We start from the raw sequence: 18486 nt of genomic DNA, 5'->3' as shown, positions 1-18486 counted from the left end.
TGATTCAAGTTCATGATTGAATAATTTTCAATATTTTAGTAATGTGTGGATTTAAGATAATTAGAGACATTGATAAATACCCCATGCTTATAATTTGCTTTAGAACTTGTTAGGCTTCTGTAGAGGAGGTGTGGGTTGGGATGGGATAGGTTGTGGGGGCGGTGGGGAAAAGAAGAGATAAAATACAAATTAAGCTTGATTCCATAGGTCACATATGGAAAAAATACTTTTTACAATGTAATATTTAAGACACTTGGAATATTGTTAAATATACCACTTGTTTTATATGTACTTACTTTTTAAACATGAGACGCATCATAAATCCAAGATTTCAGTCCCATATGTAAGATTAAATTTCTCCATCTTTGGGTGTTTTTCCGATTAGTCTTAAAATAGAATAAAGGCAGTACAAAATAGAGATTTGTTTTTCACCTCTGCTTTTTTTTTTATCGTATTATCTTCTTAACAAATAGAAGTTATTTTCATTGAACTTTATAGAATTTGCCCTTTAGTTGCCCTGAAGATAGGATCTAAACAAAGAAAGATGTGCATTTTTTATTTTCCCAGTAAGATTTACCCTTTCGCATGATCCTATTTCATCTTTCCTGTTTTCAAGTGAAACATGTAGCTTTGTTTTATGGAAGCCAGGAATAATAATTTACCTAATGGGAAACTGTAATTGAGAAGTTAAAGCTCCAGTTAAACATTTCAACTGTTAATTAAGCAATAAGGCTTAAGTCTTTTTAAATATTACAGATATCTGTTAGGAGCCTAGGTGATGTGGGTTTATTCAAGTCTTGTACAACCACTGGAAGCACTTTGGATCCTGAAATCCTGATAGTTCAGTAGTTATAGCAAGATCCTGATAACTGACTTGATTCCTTATTTATAGTAATAAAAGAGAAATAATACCAATAAATATAAAAATATCCATTTGTTACTTGGGAAGTTAGTATTCTTGGACAGTGTTCTTCATTTTATGCAGGGTCAAATTTGCATAAATGTACTTGTGGATATGCATTTTCTTTAATACTGCTGGAAGTTTGCTACAGATAAACATTAATTACTGCTTTTTGTAATGGTCAAAGTATTTTTGTGTGCTCAGTTTAGCAAGAGATACCTATTTTAAATGGAAATAAAAGAGGATTAGGGCCACTTTCCTTACCTGAAACATTCCTGCACTTGGTGTATTTCCGCAAACTGCTCACACATCACAGGTACTATTAAAACAGTTGTTATGACTTAGGTCAGAATAAAATGGCAACTTTCTCCTCCTGCCTATATCTAATCCTTGTTTCTCCAGAGCATATCAGGCTTAGGGGCAAACAGAGGTGATTGTTTTTAATTGCAAAAACTAACCAGATTATTTCTTGGAAAGTCTTTGTGTTTTCCACCGGCTTAAATTCTCTTCCGTTCTTTATCCTGTACCTCTTTAAACTGTCCTAATGCATTTATGTTTTGTGCACCACTGGCCAAACAAGACACTGTGCATATGTACACCAAAAAGCAGGTTCATACAATCTTTTTACTTATTGCTTAACAACATAAGTTGTTAAGGTCCTTCTCAAAGATATGCAGACTAGACTGACCAGTGTGTCCTACTCATTGGTCCATGGCCTTCATAATAGAGCCCTCTGTCTCTTGACCATTGTTCTCCAACCTTAGCCCCTGCGTCTCTCCCTGACCCCCCACGATGCTGCAGGGCTCCCCCAATTCTGCTCGACCTTGTGAGCCATACTGCAGCCTGGGAAAAGTGAGAAATCAGGAGTTTAAATGCTTCTTAATAGCGGCTGAAGGCCGTGGGTGCCCTGGTTATCTGCTTTGCTATTTCTTCGCATTATATTATAGTTGGCACTTCAGCCGGTGTAAGAGAAATGCTCCATCCTAGGTTCCTTGGGGTGTTAGTGTTTTTGTCTCTGCCTTTACTGGGGCTATTGGTTCAGCTCTTACTCCGTTTTCTATACTTCTCCTCTTCCTAGCCCTGCTGTTCTGCTCCAGAGCCCGGTCAAACAGGCTTTCCAGGATTATTCCTCCCAGTTAGGAGGAGGACTCCAGGGGCTGGCTTCTCAGTTTGATGACCCTCTTGCCGCGGCTGTCGCCATAACTGCAAATATTCCCACGACGCCCTGTTCTGTCTAGAATGACTCTGTCTCCTCCTCGTTAGACCGGATACAGAGCCTCGTGTTGTTCATTAGTCTTCTGTGGACTTCCCTCCCAATCTACTGCTTTTAGTACAACCCTTTATAAGGGAAAACTCTTATCTTGTCATTTCCTCTACTTACAGTTGCTTAATGAGTCTCTTCAGCTTACAGAATAAAATTCGAGTTTCTTAGAAATATGCAGGGGGCCTCAAAATCTTGTTTCCACCCATTTTCTTTACTTTTTGCTGCTTCCTTAAAAGTGATTTTGTGGTCATTCCCTTCTGACTTCGAATTTATTCATACTGTTCACTTTGCTTGTCCTGCCTTTTCTTCCTCTCGCATGATTGGAAAATATCTACTTATCCATTGAAGCCCTTCCTTTAATGTATAGTGTATCTCCTCTCAACAAAACCATAATCTATTAAACACCCTGTTTTTACTCCTCTTGTATCCCAGTGCCAACCTCAGTGTCTGGATAAAATCAGTGGCCAGTAAGTGTTAAAATGAACATATGAGTAAATAAGTTTCCTAACACGTTTCCTCCCTTTTAATCCAAAGCTTGGAACTTTCTTTACTTCTATTTTTTATAATTTATCCCAGAAAAGCTTAGGAGAAAAGCTTTATGAAAACTCTTGGAGTTTCTCCCAATAGCAATTCCTAAGTGTAAAATTTATATGGCATTAAGTAGATCTGAATTCAAGTCTTAGTTACAGTTTCATTCCCTTGGACAAATTGGTCAGCTCTCAGTGTCTCAGTTTCCATCTGTAAAATGGGTGCAAAATTATTATACGGTTATGATTTTAAAATCCAAACTATACTAAAAAAGTTGGAACTCTAAATGTTTTTTTAATATCCCTCTCAGGTTCAGAATTAGAAGACATGAACTTCGTTTCCTGTTCTCTTACTGTCTGTGATAAAAATAAATTTTAAGTTCCCCTCTCTGCTTTTTAGCTAAAATAAGGCAGCTATACCAGATGATCTATAAAGAATCACCCAATCTAAGTTTACTTGATCATCTGTCATCTGAATCTATTTCCTTTCTTATGTATATATGATTATACTATAGTTTCCCAAGTATGTTTTTTTAGTTTTTTTGTTTTAATTAATTTTTTTTTTTTTTTTTTTTTTAGTTTTCCCAAGTGTGTTTTTAAAATTATTGACAAATGAAGATAATTTCAGCAGGGGAAAGTATTCTAAATTTACAGGATAGGTGTCTGGGAGCTGGTATGCAACAGGCTACAATATCCTGGTCAAATTCCAAACACAGAAGTAAATTTTGGTGTGTTGATTTTCTGATCTACAGGCTTGTGTAGCAACTATTTATAAAGACTCCCAATAAAATTTTTAGACTAAATCGGCATGATGTCAGCAAGAGAGCAGTTTTAGAAATTTCTAGCACCCATTCTGTCCCAGACACATCAATCTGAACAACTACCTACACATGAAAATACCTTCACGAGAGCTAAGAATTCCAGGTGAGGAATTATTGTACCAGCGTGAAGCAGGTATCCTGTTTTTATAAAGATGTTGAGACTGTATTAGATGACCTCAATATTTTCAGTGAAGTAAAAAATAAAGCAGTTTTCTGAGAAGATAAATTTCCTGGGAAACTCTTGGGAAGATCAAGACACAGAAAAAACGAGACAGTGATGGTAAGAAACCCAAGGTTAGGAAGAAAAATTAAAGGATTGAAAGTCCTTACTGTGGACAGCTCAGTTCAGATACAGTATTGTTTCAAAATGTATTTGATTGGGGCACCTGGATGGCTCAGTTGGTTAAGTGTCTGCCTTCAGCTTAAGTCATGACCCTAGCATCCTGGGATCCGGCCCCGAGGTTCAGCGACAGGAGATCCAGCTCCTGTTCATTGAGGAGCCTGCTTCTCTCTCTCTGCCCTTCACCCCACTATTGCTCACTCATTTGCTGACTTTCTCTCAAATACATAAAATCTTGAATAAATAAATAAATGTATTTGATTACCAAATGAATGTGATTGAACAAAAGTCAAATAGTATTTTAGCACCTAAAGAAGAACAATTCAGGGATGCCTGGGTGGCTCAGTTGGTTTAGTGGCTGCCTTCAGCTCAGGTCATGATCCTAGTGTCCTGGGATTGAGTCCCACATAGGGCTCCTTTCTTGACAGGGAGCCTGCTTCTGCCTCTGCCTGCCTGTGCTCTCTCTCTCTCTCTCTGACAAATAAATAAAATATTAAATAAAAAATCAATTGCCCTGGTTTCCCTGTCTTCTCCCATTCCTCATGTCTCCTCCCAGGAGAAGAATACCTTGGACTTTTTCTAGATAACATATCTATAGTGTTAATGCTTGATTTTTTTTTTTTTAATTGCTGTCTTTTACACATTAGCCTTTGATTTGCTCCTGTGGAAAAGGAGGACCTCCCTTTTATTTTATATACACACAGACCCCTCCCCCCAGTCACCCACAACTTCCACATGTATACCTTTTCCAATCCAATCAGGGTTCCTTCCTGATACTACTGACTGCATTCATATGTACATTTTCTGAAAAGCAGAGCCACAAGTTGAGAATGAGTGCTTTCTTTCTGGTCAAATTTACCTTTTCCAGGTGATGCTAATTGCCTCCTTCAATCTTCTTTCATCCTCCTGATCCAATATTACCTTTCTACTCCCCCAAGCCTCTGACATAATTCTTACCCTGAAACTGCCTTTAAATTTCCTCATGGAAATTCCCTTTTTGTCTCTCAGTTGTCAGACCAGCTATTTCTTCAATCATCTGTCTTCTGGTTTCTTGGTTTAACTTCCTTGCTTTGGTGGAGTTTCTGTTCTGGGAGTTCCTTGAGCTCCTTAGGAAAGGGTAAAAGAACAAATTTGGGAACTTGCAGACATTAAAATGACTTTACCCTCATTCTTGAAAACCTGTTTGCATATAGAATGACAGAGATCATTTTCCCTCAGATGGTTGAAGAGATTGCTCATGTGACTTCTAAATTCTCAGTGTTGCTATTGAACGTTGTTGTCTTTCAGACTTGGGTGTGACATTACTCCCAAGCCCACCAGAGGCTTTTAAGACTTTTGTTTATTCTTGGTAGTCTCAAGGCTCATGAGTACAGACAGCTAGGACACCGCAGGGGCCCTGTGAATCCACTGTGCTATGGCTGGGTGACTTCTTGCGCTCCAGACATTTCTGTCCCTCAATTCTGGAAAATACTCATGAATGCTACCCTTATTCCTTCATTTTCTTTCTGGTTTTATTTTGCTTTCCCTGGAAATGGCTTCATATGGATGTTGCCTCTGCTCTGCTCCAGTGATGATGCTCTCATGACTTCTCTGCGCAGCCAACACTCTGACTCAGACACTTGAACGGCTCTGCTGACTCTGCCATTTCTGTGAGCATCACTTACATTTTCCAGATTGCTCCCTTTTTTCCCTCTCTGTGATTTTATGATTTTCTATTTCACTATTCAGTCTAAAGACATTAATCACAAAAATATTTAGTGTTTTCTTTATCCCCTTTCGTTTTATTTATCCTTATTGTTTGCTTGTCTGTTTTAAATTTTGTCTTGCATGTCAGGTGTTCCTCAAATGTCTGATGATGGTCCATTTATATTTAAAATGTTGGCAGATAAATAAAAATCTCATTCATATGGGTTTTCTCTTACCAATAGGGTAGCCACTAGCCATAGGTTGTTCTTGAGAATTCACTTAGTCCAAAATGAGATGTGCTGTTTTTTAAAATTTTATTTTATTTTATTTACGTTCAGTTAATTATAGCATATCATCAGTTTCAGAGGTAGAGATTAGTGACTCATCAGTTGTATATAACACCCAGTGCTCATAACCTCATGTGCCCTCTTTAATGTCCATCACCCAGTTACACTATCTCCCACCCAGCAACCCTCAGTTTGTTTCCTGTGGTTAATGAGATGTGCTCTAATAGTAAAATAAACTTGGACTTCTAAGACTTTGTATAAAAAAGGCAAAATATCTCATTAATAAAAAATACTATAATTTTTATTTTGGTTATTAAAAAATAATGCACTGTAACACTATAATACAATACATATGATATTATTTATACATACAGATGATTATAATTGATTAAAATGATAGTACTTGTGATGTTGGGCTAATTTATATATTAATATGAAAATTAATGTCACCCATTTATGCTTTTAATGGGCACCTGGACATTTCAAAAGTATAACATGAGGCTCATGGTATACTTCTATTGGTCAGTATCACTCTAGAGGAATCAGGTAAAGTCCCAGCCATGTCGTTGTCCTCCTCCACGGCCCATCTCCACCACTAGGACGTCCTAGCAACACATTTTCTCTTACACCAGTCAGCTTCCCCAGAAAGAATCCTGTCGCTTCTGGCTTGCTAGAGTTCTGTCACTTCTGGCAATCGATAAGGAATCAGTATGTAGAATTTCACTTAAACTTATCACAGCGTGGATCTCCCTTGTGCCCATACCTGGGCCTCCTGCTCTTAAGCCCAGAATTCTCTGGCTCAGTACCGCCAAAGAGAAAAGACTCCACCTCTCAGCAGGGTGAGGAGGGAGAGAGAGCGGGCTGATTGGAGTGTGTGGAGAGAGGATCTAGGGTATAGGACTTACAAAGATACTCAACCAAATTATTCCCTGCTTCCCATGGCACCCCATGCTGCTAATCCATGGCCCCATCTCTGGGACTCTAGAACAGATTCCTTTTGCTTCTCACTGGCCTCGTGTTCTAGGCATAGGTGCTGAGAATCTGATGCTCTAGGGTCTGCTGAGCAATTACCATTGGTCCATTTGCTTTCTTATTATTGAGTTGTCTCTCGCCTCTCTCATCTAAATACTTGGGCTGAACACATGCATTCATGTTTTTGTAAGCTCTGTTACTTGCATTTTAATGAAATTTCAAGTGCAAGTGAAAAAGCATACGATCTGCCACGCTGAACCAAAAGTCTTAGAAGCACTTCCTCTTTGCCATCTTCATTCTTTTCCATCAGGTTGTTCTCAGGCATTTAAGTCTCCTATAACCCGGTCTAAATATACTTACCTCTACCTGTAGATATATCAAACCAGGCATAGTTTGTTCATACTCCTTTTTTCAATCATGCCAGTTACAGTGCTAAATGCTTTGTGTAATGACCTAGTTTTATTTTCTGAGAATCCTACTTCCTTCTACTTGGATCTCAGAGTTCTGCAAATATATTCTTAGAATTCCATGTGATTGTTTCCTACAACTTACAGTTTTTTTAATAGGATATAATGTTGTTGGGACATATTAATCCAGCTAGTTTTGTCCCTCCCATGCTCATCATTTGAACTGCAAAATAGGAAGCTGCAAATCGGGGAAGGGCCTTAAGTGGAGGCAAGAAATGGACTTTATGTGACTCTTCAGTTTTTGTTTTTGTTTTTTGAAGATGTATGTATATGACAGAGAGAACATACAAGCAGGGGGAGTGGGGAAGGGAGAAGCAAGCTCCCTGTTGAGCAGGGAGCCTGATGTGGGGGCTGGATCCCTGGACCCTGGGATCATGTCCTGAGTCAAAGGCAGAAACTCAACCAACTGAGCCGCCTAGGCTCCTGTTTCTTTTTTTAATTCGAGAGAGAGAGAGAGAGAGAGAGAGGGAAAGAGCATGAGCGAGGAGGAGACGGGCCAAGGGAGGAGGAGACGGGCCGAGGGAGGAGGAGACGGGCCGAGGGAGGAGGAGACGGGCCGAGGGAGGAGGAGACGGGCCGAGGGAGGAGGAGACGGGCCGAGGGAGGAGGAGACGGGCCGAGGGAGGAGGAGACGGGCCGAGGGAGGAGGAGAGGGAGAATCTGAAGTGGACTCCACACTGAGCATGGAGCCCCAAGGAGCCCCACATGGTGCTTGATCTCATGACCCTGAGATGATGAGCTGAGCCAAAACCAAGAGTCAGATGCTTAAGGGACTGAGCCACCTGGTCACCCCAACTCTTCAGTTTTAATAAAGATCTGGAAAGCAGTCATGATCAGCCTGAAACATTTTTCATCCTCAACATTATCCTAAGGCAGATAAAAGATCATTAAGCTTGGACCGGAGTGGGAAAACAGCAGCTTAGATGTGAAGGAATCCCAGAAAGTTACTGTGGTCTCCCTTACGGTAGACCCATTGACTAAGGCAAGCTTTCTCCCCTTTCTCCCCTCAGGTGAGTATGACACTCTTAGAGCTGAGGTGTGGCTCAGAGACTACAGCCTTGGAAAACACTGTGTCCTTCATGGCGCCAGAGCCGTGGTATATCCGTGGTGTATCCGTGGTATATCCTGGTCTCTCTGTGACATATAGGCATCTGTGTTTAGAAGCACATTCATGAAGACCCTGGGACCCTGACAGTGTGCTCAGGGTTCTAGAAGGTTGTGTAACTAAGCAGAAGAACAACCATCATCTGCCAAGTGCTCATGGCCGGGGAAAGCCATAGCCACCATTCAGAGCGGGTTCTGTGTTCTCATCTCTTCCTCTGAATCTAACCCCTACTGAGAAACCTATTGTTGAGAGTTTAAACCTGAAATGACTGAGATTGTTCAAAAAAAGGCCAGGGAGGAGTTTCTTGAAAGTGCCAATATGAAATATGCTGGAGCAGATCGAACGAAGACTTGAAATAAAAAATAAAATGTAGAAAAGAAGAATTTCATTTCTGCACACCTGAGTCAGTGATTCTGAAGCTCATTTCCATTTCAGTAATAAACAGCTATTCCCAGAGTCACCAACTGTGAGAGCTCACTCTTGCCAAAACAAATGGAAAAGTCTTTGAAGTTTACCAGGCCTGCTTCCCTTTGTTGTGTAGAAGTGAATTTTCTATTCCACATTCCTTTTGTCAGGATAGACTGTTCTCTTTCCTGGAGGGATGGAAACTTCGACTGGATTTTTATTTTATTTTATTTTTTAATTTTTTAAAGATTTTATTTATTTATTTGACAGAGATCACAAGTAGGCAGAGAGAGAGGAGGAAGCAGGCTCCCCACCGAGCAGAGAGCCCGATGCGGGGCTCGATCCCAGGACCCTGGGATCATGACCTGATCTGAAGGCAGAGGCTTTAACCCACTGAGCCACCCAGGCGCCCTGTATTTTTATTTTAAACTTTGATTTTATTTTGAAACCTTAACATGGAACATTTTCTCCCTTTAGAGTAATACACACCCTTCTAGGTGACCGGTGATCCTGTGGCATTTCTGTGGTCTCTGGTTCAAGTTGATGGCACGCACACACACATACATAAGCAATTTGATCACATAACTGGTTTCAAGATGGTAAAATAGCACAGTGTTCTAGTGGCTGCTTCCGAGAAAAGGTAGCATTTCGGAAGCTGATCGTTATTTCCTAATAAGTATTATTTGACAAGTGCGTCGGTGTTCCTCCATACTTGGCCGACTTTTCTTGGAGCAGTCTGCTGCTTGTAGATGAAAGCACCCCCATCGGTGCCGCCTGGACTCAGCCCTCTTAGACCTTGAGCCAGAGACTTAATCTGTGTCCGTCCTTTTGTCCCTCCGTACTTGGGTACTTTGGCCATTTCTAATACTGGGAAAACAATAATCCTTCAGATGGTTGTGAGATGTAATAAGACCCCTATCAAGTTTGTGGAATGGTGTGTGGTCTGTAATGAACACCCTCAAGGTTAACACAACACAGTTTGGGTTTTTCAGAAAGAAAATGTGCTTTTGATAAGATGACCCTTTCACAAATGAAATACAATGTGATTCTACAAGAAATAAAAATGATGATGTGATTAGTTAAAAAGTCAGCTGACACACGATATCAGCCCGGCCTGCAATCAGATTCTGGAGATAACTGCAGTGACTTTTGAAATTACTCATGAGGCAAAACTTTGGTTTTACTTAATCTTAAGGCTGAAGGGGCAGGAGGTTCCATTGAGGCAACTAGACTAAAATAATTATTTGCCCGATTGTCTCATTCTAGAAGCTTGCCCATATATCCGAACATTTATCCATGAGTTTAAACTTAGAAGCTCAGTGATGTTTGGAGAGAAGAGGAATCCAGTCCCTGCCTCTGGGGACTTTGGGAGTTACCTCTTTGGTAGAGGACAAAGCAAGACTTGACTTTTTATTACCTAATCCAGTTGAGCAATAAAGAGGGAGAGACTCCAGGATAAACTGCCTGACAGAGGTCACAGGGAGGATTGCGTGCTGAGAGAGTGTTGTATTCTCATTGACTCTTTGTCTTGTTAGGAAAGCCTTGAAGTAAATGATTATGACCAGAGAGCATTTTATTTGGGTGGCACCTGTAGGAGTTTAGATTTTAAAATGAGTGATCTGGAGTTGGGAAAAGACTTTTAAAGTGAGGGAAATAGAGGTGATTAGGGGACAGTCAGCACTTTTAGAAAGCCAACTTTTTGACCTAAGGCTGCAGTGTAGGCTCTCCATATTTTAAGAATGTTTTACAGTGAAAAATAGGGGAACTAATAAATTTTTCTTTAAGAATTTTTCCTCTGTGCTTCCAAATGGAAACAAATTTTACCCCTCACCCCTACATTTAATTTCTTTAAATAAGAATACATTGCTTAAGTTTCTATCTTTTGTGAATTAGTATTTGTACAACCTCAGGTTTCTTGTTTCCTGAGGCATTAGAATGTTTGCTTTCTTTAACGCCTAACATTCACAGTAAGATGATAAGTTTTAGCCATAACAAGAGATATATAAATATATGAAGATCTTCTTAAAACTTACTTAATACAAAAGGAAATTTATAACAGTCATAAGCATGTACATTTTGATATGTTTAGCCTGACTAGTTTTAGATTTAAAAATCATTAAAGTGCTTTGAAAGTTATAGGTACACCTTTACTTTTCATCTTCATTATTTTCAAATTAAATTGGTATGTTTTGGGACGCCTGGGTGGCTCAGTGGGTTAAAGCCTCTGCCTTCGGCTCAGGTTATGATCTCAGGGTCCCAGGCCTCTCTCTGCTCAGCGGGGAGCCTGCTTCCTCCTCTCTCTCTCTCTCTCTCTCTCTCTCTCTGCCTGCCTCTCTGCCTACTTGTGATCTCTATCTGTCAAATAAATAAATAAAATCTTTAAAAAAAAAAAAAGAAAAGAAAAAAATCGTTATGTTTTTATAGCAGTCAACATATTTGTACTCATTTTCTAAATTTAAATGACCTTTCATTATCTGTGAAAGTACCAAACAACCAATGATGTTCAGAAAATGCATCCAGTATTTTCTGTTTTGTTGTTTTTCTTTTCTTTTTTTTTTTTTTCTCAGCACTGAGTAAACTTTTGTGCTTCGAAGTAGAATTTTTAGTTCTTTCCTGGACTGACTTATGCAAAGTTATAACTCACAGCAACTTAATACAAATTGCTTTTGAGTTTTAAGATGAAACCACATTTTAACCTAACAGTGCCTGAACTTAGCAGACACTCGGTTGGAAATTAATTTCCTCTAATCTTGTTCATTTTGATACTGCCATAGCATTTTTTTACATTTTCTTCCTTGAAGTCACTAGCTTTCTGGTAGAAATTGCTATATCTTTCTGAAGATGGAGAAATATCGTCTGTCTTTCACCCTTCTCTGAGTTGGCCAATACATGGTAATTGGTGTGTGAATCATGTGCCTGTGGAAGGAACTGGAAATAGTTCCTCTATGAACCCTGGCATCTCTTTTTCTGAAACCTCCCCCCTCTGCAAGTCACCCACTGCACCATAAACTTTCCATCAGACCACCTGTTGTCCTAGTATAGTAATTTTTCTGTATGCGTGTCTCACTCCATGAACCTAAGGTTTTATTTTATTTATTTTCATAACGTCTGCATCCAGAAAAACCCAGTGCCAAGAGGAATAGATTTTTAAGACCACAAATTTATTATTTTATTTAACTATAATCTCTACATAAAAGTAATGAAAATAATTCTAAAACCTCAAAGTAGCTTAGCAAAATGCATATGCTGAGAGCTTTATTTTGACAAAAGGTAAAGATTTAGATCTTGGCAAGAAATGGTTATATGTAACCATATATACTTGCATTTTTCTACCAATCTTTGATACTACTTGTCATTAGATGCATAAACTCAAGGTCATACATTTCATACTAATACTGAAAATCTTAGCATTTGTCTAATTTTCCTAGTTTTCCCTGAGTTAGTTATCTTCTCTGTAAAAATGTAGCTAATAACACCTAATTATTGAGTTTCTTGTGGACTTGAATAATGACATATGGAAGCATTTAGCATGATGCCTGGCCCATGGTATAGTGTTAACAAATATTTGTCTTCTCCCTTGCCCTTTCCTAGAATTTTCACATTGTCCCATGTGAAAGGGAAGAAGTAGAATATATTAATCAAATAGAAATGTTTTCTTTTCGTATTCAGTAATTTAAGTAACTTTTAAAATGTTTAAAGATTAAAATCAAATTTGAGAGGTCAAAAAAGCAAGAACCAGAATAGTTTTACAAAACTTTAGTAACAGGGGCTAGCATATGGGAATCAAAAAGAGGGTAAATTATTCTAATTATCCAGAAACTGAATATTAAATTAACATTGCTGAAGAAGAACAAAGTATAACAGAATGCACACAAAAGTAAAGCATTGCCTTAGCAAATTATCAAGGTAGAACCTGGAAGAAGATATGTGAAAAAGAGGTAAAAATTGGAGAAAATAGACACGTAAGGAGAAAAAGCAGTATTCTGGTTGAGGTTTTTGTTTTGTTCTATTTCGTTTTGTTTTGGGTTTTTTCTGGTTTTGTATTTGGTTAGGACGATGTAGAACAAGCATTTCCGGCTCTCTGGGTCTTTGTAACCTCTTTTGTTAAATGATCGGGACCAGATGATTCTTAAGGTTCCTTCAATTTCTGCAGTGTAAAGGTCATGAATAGAGAGAAGAAATGTGTCATACGCAGAAGTGGGCGAAAGGTCTTTGAACGAAGAGTCACAGCTATTTATATCTGAATACATGTGGATGTTCTGGGAACCCAGGAAACTCTGTGGTCTTCTACCCTAAAAGATTTATGTAGAATTTCCCTTTGTGTGTGAGCTATATCCTTAGAATGAGAGCTCCTTGCAGGTAGGTGTTGCTCAAGGATCCAAGCCAATTTGAGCATCCACTATTACCAGGTTATTTTAGTAAATAGTGGTAGCCTTCAAAAACTAACAGCAGGGAGAGCTCAGATCTCCTGCCCACAATAGACAAAGGGAAAGCTCTCTCAGATGGACTTCTGACTGAAACAGATGAGTAACAAGCAGGAACTCAACCTGGTGCTCATGCTCCGGGAACCCTTCGCTCTCCGTAGGCCCAGTACGTCTTACATGGATGAGTCGGAGGCATATGCGTAACATGCTCACAATGGAATTCAGCTAACCACCCAGTCCCAGGCAGATAACCAGGAATACCCCCAAATCAAAAGCTAGACAATGGGTCATTTCTCAGCTGAGCCTTACGCAACCAGGCTTGGTGGGTATAAAGAGCCTACAATGTAAGAGGAGGGAGTTAGCCATATGTCTAGCCAACTCATAAATCTTTCACTTCATCACTGAAAACCTTACGATTTTCAGTGGACATTTTTTAGGGACATTTTCTGATTTTAGGAGATAAAGATAACAAAATTATAGACTTTGGTTACATGCTAAATAGCTTGACAATGAGCATTCGTAGCCAGGATAGCAGCCCGTTTTGAGAAGGTAGCTTAAAAATGCTTAGTGCTCGTGGGCTGTTTTCCTATAGAAGTATTTGAAGTACCTATAGAAGTATTTGAAGTACTTTACAGAAAACCTCACAATAGGAGTCCTGCTTTCTTCCTTTTTGGGACAGACTTCTGGGCACCTCGTGGCCACATGATAAATCTTTATGGAGCACGTGTATGGATAAGGACTCATGTCATCAACAGTCGTCCCCAGGGAACTATTGCCTAAATGATGTGGGGAAAATCAGCTTTCATTTTGTCCAGTTTAGCATATACCATATTGGTTTGATTTGGTGTTGGAGTGTCTTTGTTTCAATTTTTTATTCTAATGAGTTGCGTGTATAATAATATGCCCACCAAATACTGCTATCCTGGTTCTCTTCTATGGCCAAAGAATGTCATGATTCTTGTAGACCTGAATTTGCTCATTTTGTGAGGCCCTGCACCAGAAACCTCTTCTCTCCAGCTTTCACAAACTAGAATAGTCATCAATGCTTTGTTTCTTATCCTAAAGACAAGCATGCATGTTGTTGTATGGTTCCTAGGAGGACTGCAGAGTCCTGTAACAAAGACACAGGATGAAAAGAGTCTAGGGAGTTGCCTTGAGAAAGTAAGTAGGGAGATCCCTGGAGAGGGACCTGCTTCTGTGTTCTTTTAAACGTCACAGAGTAATTGTTTCTCTCTCTCTCTCTCTCTCTCTCTTTCTTTTTTTAAGGGAAAGAACCAGAGTGAGGAGCAGCTCACTCTCTTGCTGGGGAGGTTGGTAAACACTGGCGGCAGGGTTTACTGTGGCTTAGGAATCCCACTGCCTAAGTGGAGTGTCACTCAAAATTCCACAGCCATTCTTGGATACTTGGAGGTGGGGCTGACTGATGTACAGCAGGGACTTGACCCTGAACTTGGGCCAGACTCAACCACAGTTATCAGTGTTAATTCCGTTGTCTTCCAACCAGCATCTTGCAAGTGAGTTAATATTGGCGGCCCTGGGTTTTTTCACCGGACTTCGAACTGGTAACTACGCTTATGTAATCACTGTGAAGTTTTCTAGCTTAACAACGTAGGACTCAAGACCAGTGCCTGCAACACTCAGATCTCTATGTTGATCTGATCGTTGCTTTCTTCTTGTCCACTGTAAGCTCTACTTGTATTTTTTCTCTTCTCTCAGTGAGTGAGTGAGACCTGCACCTACAGGCAGCCTAACCAAAGCTTTTAGATAAGAAGTTATAGAAAGTAAAAGAAAATGGAAAGAGTTGGTCAGGTGGAGTAACTTGGCTGTGATCTTGTCAGTGAGAAGTACATTACTAAGTGATAAGAGGTTATTCAAAGGTATTTGAAAGTCTTCAGACGCGCCAATGTACAAGTGCTTATACACACAGAGCAACGGAGGAATATCTTAATAGAGCAATAACCTACTAAAGGGCAAATTCATGCTCTGTTGTCTTTTACTCTTTAAGAATACCTATATTCAGGAAGACTGTTGTAGAGGGTCATTTCTTACGTGAAGAAGCAGTTACAATATCATTATGCAAGTTTTGAACTCACCGGTATTAAGATTGTAAGGCAGAGTGTTCTCTTCCCAGTCTCGGAGGAAGCAGCAGCTCTCTTCCACACTTAGAGTCAGCAGTAATCCCTAGAGGTCACAGGTGGAGTTTGTCCTGCGGACATTTCCTGGTGTGACTCGAGTGGACAGCTGGCTCCTGTGACTAGTTTGAGAGGTAACTTTGCAACTTTGTTTTTTTTATACTCAGGTGAGAGAACTTGGTCATCGTATTGTGATTACCAAATCTTTGATTCAAAGGCTAAGAAGATACAGGAATTAACATTAAAAAATTAGCCATTCCATGAAAAGCAGTTTTCGGGTTGCACATCATTCCTACACTGTTTCTGATGGTAAGAACCAGCCACATGGAATGATGATAGGAGGCATCAAAGATCAGATACTAGAATTTGGTAACAGTTTTGCAGATTTCAGACATAGCCATTTTACTGGTCGCATACAACCATTTCTAGTCATGGCATTTTATTTTGACCTGCATTGTGATACAGTGTTCTGTGGGAACAAATGATATCTGTATCCCTTAACTTAAATGATCTTAAATAGTTGGAAAGTAAACCTTGTGAATTATAAGACAGCTTTCAGTTCACATCTGTGGGTATTGTGTGAAGACCAGGGGACCAAGGAGAGAGAGTGTTTGACAGAGCTAGGGACAGGAAATGCTAATAGAACCTCATTCAAAGAATCATTTGTGACCTTGCTTGTACCTCAGACCTATACAATTCTGTTTGACATCTGCGTGGTTAATATTACTGAAGCATTCTGGACATGCTGTAACTAAACATTTTGGTACCAGATTACAGGCCTTTACATATGTTACCTAAATGTAAGCCATTAGAAAACAAACAAACAAAAAATTGAAATGATGTGCTGTGAGGTAATGCAACTAAACAGATATAGTTTTTCTACTAAAGGGTCAGGATTTTGTAAATGCCAGCATTATGCAGATGACTTTGTCTTTAGACAGTTTGAATATGAATATATATATATATATATATTTATACACACATATATGATCAGAGTGTTAAGTGGATGATACCAGGTACAGAAAATGATCAGTACCAAGTACGGGTTGGGCAAACAAATATTTGTTGAATGAATATTTGTCTGTACCTGATATCACCCACTTAACACTCTGATCATCAATCCCATATACATACATACGTATATGTATTCTATATATATACACATATATATATACACACACACATGTATATATATATATAATCAAATACTATTCTTTAATAAGTTAAATGGGTGTCATTTATAGGAGGTCTACTGGGTCATCAGGGAATCCCGCACTAAATTTGATACCAAGGGTTTTTGTATTTCTCCCTTAAGGATGATGAAAGATCAGTGAATTCCTAAGTATCTGAAGTCTGCGGAGTCTTAGGTTGCTTAGAGACTGAGTGACTATAGGCTTGCTATGGTAACCCAGTTTATCAGTGAATGCAGAGCCAACATAGCTGGCGTGGTGCCACATCTCCGTACTTCGCTGGTAAGACTATTCAGATCAGGTCCTCTGTTGTAACAGTACTTTCTATTATTTATACAGTCAAACTAAAAATAAAATCACAGACTACCAGATTTCAAAATAGCGACCTATAGTTTATAATGGGTAGAAACTACATGAAAATTAAGCTTCCATTTACAGTGTAATTTTTGTTATTTCTAGCATATTAGTTATTAGTGTTAGTTATTAGTCCATTGCCTACCTTGCTTTTATACAAATGATTTTCATTAAATTGAAAGCATGAGAATGCAGGACTAGTAAAGTATTTAATCTATGTGATAATAAAAAGGTTCTGTAAATTTGACTTAGATTAATCGCTCCATGCAAATGATCTGTAAATATATCTATGTATGTTATGTTAAACATTTTCATTTTATATTAACTCTTTATTTGCATACAGTAAATGTGTTTTACACAATTTTTTCTTTTTAAATCTTGTGCTTTAAGTGATATGCCATGTCATCTGACACACAAATGTATTAGATAATTTATTTGGAAAGCACATTTTTGCAATAATGGAAAAGACCTTAGAGACCTACTCTCATCCTCACTTTGAATGTTTGCTCCTCGTAGTACCTTTGCAACTACTTTGTCTTTTCTGCTTTTAGACATGGTTTCAGATTTTAATGACATGTTTTCATCCTTTTTGTATATTCATGCTCTATTTGACTGTAATCTCTGCACCTCTCCATAGGTGGGTGCCGTATCCCTCTCCTCTCCCTGTTGATCCCACCTTCCCTGTGTTTATTCCAGTCCCTAGCAGAGCTGGAGCCTGCAGCCTCTCCTGAGGAAAGAATGCTACCAGGTTCTACCTGCCGTCCTTCTCTCCTGGGTTTTGGCATTTATGCATTTTGTTTTGATATTTAAGAGTTCATTGCATTAAAGGTTCTCCTGAGAGCAAACAAAAAAAATCAGTGTGGCTCAGGTTTTCATGGGACAAGGAAGGATACATTTGGTGATATTTCCAATTTGTTCTTTGTACTTTGTTCATTTCGACAGAATTCTGAAACTGATCAGTGTGTTGGATCCTCCAGCATGTCTTTTTCAGCTGGCTGATGCCCAACTTAATGATAATATGCCTCATCTCATGGATGGAAAGAAGTACAAAGACGGAACTTAAGTCATTTTTCTTGAACCAACTGCTCTCAGAACAGAAAAGCCACTTCCCAGGGGTGCCTGTTTAAGGCTCCAATGACTGCACCATACTAACCCTCTTGCCAAAGGTGCATTTTGAAGTCAGATAAAGGCCCACTGTTTCGTAACAAAATAAGTGAGCAGTCCAGAACAAGTCTTCTAGACAACCCAGAGGAGTCAAACTATTAGCAAAGGATTACCTAAATTAGTTTGTAAAAAGATAGATTGGCATATAAAAAGTTAGATGGTAGAGTATAATATTTGGAAAACTTGGAAAAAATTCTAATAGGCAAAATAATATAACACCCTGGGGCACCTGGGTGGCTCACTGCGTTAAGCCTCTGCCTTTGGCTCAGGTCATGATCCCAGGGACCTGGGATGGAGCTCCGCATCAGGCTCTCTGCTCAGCGGGGAGCCTGCTTCCCCCTTTTTCTCTCTGCTTGCCTCTCTGTCAAATAAATAAATAAAATATTTTTTTAAAAAAACACTTATTATGGTCTACATCAAATATTGAACCATGTTTTTTAACAAATT

At 39.1% G+C, this 18486-nt stretch overlaps 1 protein-coding gene across 2 annotated transcripts in view; it reads left to right on the top strand.

Annotated features, from left to right (window-relative positions):
- The window catches only part of CD36 (CD36 molecule (CD36 blood group)), a 79668-nt gene that overhangs the window by 11156 nt on the left and 50026 nt on the right, over positions 1-18486 (top strand). The window contains exons 1-2 of one of the 2 annotated variants that reach the window (XM_082692717.1): positions 14650-14713; positions 15331-15465. The exons of the other annotated variant lie outside the window; for it this stretch is intronic. The gene's annotated coding sequence lies outside the window, so the exon portion shown is untranslated. Of the gene's footprint in view, positions 1-14649; positions 14714-15330; positions 15466-18486 lie in introns of those variants that run through there. 2 annotated transcript variants of the gene reach the window in all.

Source organism: Mustela nivalis (assembly GCF_964662115.1).
Source record: "Mustela nivalis genome assembly, chromosome: 12".
Classification (NCBI taxonomy): Eukaryota; Metazoa; Chordata; class Mammalia; order Carnivora; family Mustelidae; genus Mustela; species Mustela nivalis.
The sequence above is the reverse complement of the archived record's forward strand: the minus strand, read 5'-3'. Positions and strand labels throughout refer to the sequence as shown.